Source organism: Saccostrea cucullata, unplaced genomic scaffold (assembly GCF_032062105.1).
Source record: "Saccostrea cucullata isolate Sc308-1 unplaced genomic scaffold, CSIRO_AGI_Scuc_v1 ctg4430, whole genome shotgun sequence".
NCBI classification, from domain to species: domain Eukaryota; kingdom Metazoa; phylum Mollusca; class Bivalvia; order Ostreida; family Ostreidae; genus Saccostrea; species Saccostrea cuccullata.
This window is the reverse complement of record NW_026931140.1, coordinates 37,518-41,578: the sequence shown is the minus strand read 5'-3', so window position 1 is coordinate 41,578 and position 4,061 is coordinate 37,518. Positions and strand designations below refer to the sequence as shown.

The window sequence follows — 4,061 nt, the reverse complement described above, 5'->3', positions numbered from 1 at the left end:
GTTAACTGCCCTTGTGGCTGAGATCATTCTTACTCTGATGACAAATCTAGGTCAGTGTTTCTGTCAGGATTCTGACACTGACGACGAAACCAGTCACACTTCCTCACCATGCTGGACTCCACAGCAGGTTAAGGTCAAACAGGGTCATGGGGTCAAGTGTCAGGGTCACGAACCCAATTTGCTTCCTCCCTTTAACTGGTGCTTAGAGGAGTGATGAATCACACATTCTGCTACTCAAGTAAGAATGATCGAAATATCTGAAGTTTACATGTACATACTTTTTTGCTGAAAAGAAATTTTTCAAGTGTATGTTCATAAAACTATAAATTAAACAACTTTGTACAAAAATAAGAAATTTTAATCAATATCTAGTTCTGTTAAGGTGGTGGCAAGCAGTAGAGAGAAAGAGCCAATCTATATGGGGCCCTGCTGTTAATTATCTAAAAATCGTTCAGAAACCCAAGTCACTGACTCACATAGATACAGGTATGTCTAAGTAGATGTAAGAATATAGTTGGACACAGACAACCAAATATTTTGCTTTACATTCCTTAATAGCATAAAAAATATTTTTAAAAATTATACCGGCTCAACTAACCTAAAACTTGGCACAGAGTAAAATCATTTCAAGTCCAAAAATTTACCAAGTTTTCAGGAACATTCATAGTCTGCAAGTCCTTTTATGGCATCGCAAATAACCCCTACCCTGCTTTATAGCCCACCTGAGCCAAAGGCCAAATGGCCGATAAAAGTTTTAAATAGGAATATCTAGGGAAACCTTTTAAAATCTAGCTTCTTTGCAAGTATACTTCAGAGCTTAGTGATATTTATAGGGAATCATCCTCAGGTATTGTAGATTCTAGTTTGTTCAAATCATGACCCACTGGGGGTTACAAATTAAGACCACCCCTCCCCAGCTTCAGTTTACTTTCAGTTCTGATCTGAAATGTGCTTTTTTCTAGTTAATTGCTCAGGTGTGCGATGTGGCCCCTTGGCCTCTTGTTTCACTTTCTCTTGGAGGATAGGGTAAATATGGGCCTCTTTACACCCTTCCTACTTATAATGCACTAAAAAGCAAAATTTCCCATTATTATCATTTTTATAATTTTTTTCAGACCCTCTCCTTTCCATTTATGCCCAAAAATTACCGCTTTCTACTCCATAAACACCCCAAAGAATTTTAAAGAAAAAAACCTCTATTTTTAAACTGGAACTACTTGAGTGGTCAATGAAATATTGCAGGGGTATGAAAATTAGTAGTCTGTAACCAGTTGAAAGTAAGATGTCAAAGCCTGAATGTCAACTAAACTCCACAGATTTTGCTCTTTACTTAATTGTTGCATGCATGGATCGACATTAAATTGTATATGATGATCTTCAAATGTTTTCTGAAATACAAACCTAATTAGCTTGACAAAGGTTTGCAACAATGTTTCCTTTTCTGACAGAGGCAGGAGGTGATGGGGTTGGGAAGAGGATTTTGGCCGACGCCCACTCTGAGTATGAGCAGCTGAGACAAGAAAATGTACGTAGCCACCATTGTGTCGTACGGCGACAACTTTATGGACATGGTGTATCGTGATGTGATGGACATGATGTACGTAGGAAGGGTAAAGAAAGAAACTTGATATCCTTGTGTAGAAGTATTTTTATTTCCACTGGTTTCATATTGAACAGGTTCCAGCAGTGCAAGACCTATATTATGATTATTGTCTGTTGTAGATGCTGGCCCTATCAGTAAGACACCATTCTGAGACTCTATGGACAAGTTCCAGCAGTGGATGACCTTTCTGTCCTCTAAAGGTTACCTCCAACACCTGGTGGACAGCCTTCGCCATGACGATCAGCCGCTACTGACCCTTGTGTCCCCCACACCTCAACTCAGAGTGCTGTACATCTACCTGTCTAAATTAATGTAAGTCTTCCATTACTGCCTCATTCTACCACCACATTTGTCATCATGCATCTAACCAAACATTCATAAATCAATAACTCATTCAAAAAATGATTTAGCAGTATATAGTCCACTGATTTTCAATATTGATCATGTTGATATTAATTAAATTTAAGGGCTTTGACATATAATACAAAGTCACTGTGTGTCACAGAGTTTACAAGTAAATAGATATATACAATGACTGTGTTTCAGAGTTTGTTGACTCGGGTGGCAGAATCAGCTGTGGGGGCCCACACCTTGTTACAGTGTGGAGTCATGCAGAGACTGGCTGGATGTGTCTTCTTTGACCTTCGACCTGACTTTGACAGGTGGGTGTATCAGCTGTAGGGTCTTGTGAATGTCTATAGAAATCAAACATGTCAAAGTACGTATGAAAATGGCAAAATTATTAATAGCAGTTTAGGATTTACTGTTTGGAAGTTTGTATGTAATATGACTGAATGAGGATTGAAAGTTTTGCCCGACCAAACATGTACATGTTGATTATTGACGGTATTGCAGGCTTTACAGAGATGTGTAGATACAGAGGAGGACTTCCTGCCCAGCCCCATGGCCCGCTATCGTCAGCTTCTCTTTGCTGCCCTCAAATTCTGTCTGGCCATGCTGACCTCACTGGGCGTAGAAAACCAGGACTGTGGCAATCACGTGAATATCTACGACAGCTATATTTGTTTATATGGTACAGCCACATGTACAATGAAGGAAAATTTCAAAGATAATAATACTGATCTGAGAATGGGGTAAGTGCTTTGAAATTTATTATCCCCCCTCTCATTTTAGATATTACTAATTAAAAAATATTAATGTTTATATGTTAATTATCAGTATTTAAGTTTGATATATTTAATGCAGAATGTTATCAGGATCAAATTACAGTATAATTAAGAACTATAAATATGGTAAGAACAGATGAGGTCAGAGTGTACAATCGACAGCCTCAGTGTGGTATTCTATGAATCACATGTATTTAAGTTGCTAATTAGATATTGATGCATATGATTTTTCTATTGACTGCATGGCTTTTTATGACCAACGGAACCTTGAAAATATACTTAAAACTTATTAAAACTTCAAATTTTTTGCAGATAAAAGTTGGAATCAAAGGATCTGCAGATTCATAAATCACGGACCCTACAGTACCGACCGGACACAACCTAACAGAAAGCGAACCTGGAGCGGACCCGAAAGCGAACCCGTAGCAGACCCGAGCGAACCCGAAGCGGACCCAGAGAGCGAACCCCAGATTCAGTAGCGGTCCCAGAGAGCGAACGCAGGTTGTGTATATCTTTACAGAGCTGTCAATCAGGATTAGCGATTAACCAATCAGCGCATCAACCAATCAAAATAGCATATGATCTGTCGATTGGGATATAAGATCGAACGTATTGATTTAATTCGACATAAATCCAAAAATGTGTGAATGTGTTGTGTTACTTATATTGTGATAATTAAAATACATGTACTATTAAATAATTATATATTTTATTTCTCAGGGTTGTATGTTATATTTATATAATATTTAATTATTTTTTTTTAAAGCAATAAATTAAATAAATTGGGTATATTCATCAGTCAATGAATAAAAATGGAAATCGATTGATATTACAATTCTTACTGACAAAAAGCGGAGAAAAGAAATATAGTTGATCTTCAGCGATTATGAAGTTTACACAAGTGAACGAATTAATTACGCTAATTAATCATGACATTTAGTAAATCGTACATTTTGTCATTCTATCAAAATGCGTAACTATACTTGACAAAGAATAATCAGTGAAATATAATATAGAAGGGATATTTTAACATATGAATTATAATCTATTATAAATTTTGAAATGTTTTAGGACTAATTATTGGGAAAAAAATAATCAATAAAGGCGTTAGCAATGCATAGTTATGTGGGTTGTTCGAAAGATGGCAACGCAAACTAACTGTAGAGTTACACTAAGTTGAAAGAATTAATAAATCTTGTTAAGTATCATCTGGAATTTGGTCTTATTTACGTTCATTCTGGTGAATTCATTGCAGTTTTTTAATACCATTAGGAATGACTTCAATCTGTGCATCCAGAAGAATGATTTTTATATACACGCATTTTTTTTCA

At 36.4% G+C, this 4,061-nt stretch overlaps 1 long non-coding RNA gene across 1 annotated transcript; it reads left to right on the top strand.

Moving 5' to 3' along the window:
• The first annotated feature begins 388 nt into the window (after window positions 1-388).
• Window positions 389-1,757, top strand: LOC134231549 (uncharacterized). Its single transcript, XR_009984576.1, has 3 exons — window positions 389-486; window positions 1,449-1,597; window positions 1,723-1,757. It is a non-coding gene; the product is annotated as an uncharacterized LOC134231549 (long non-coding RNA).
• The last annotated feature ends 2,304 nt before the right edge of the window (window positions 1,758-4,061 follow it).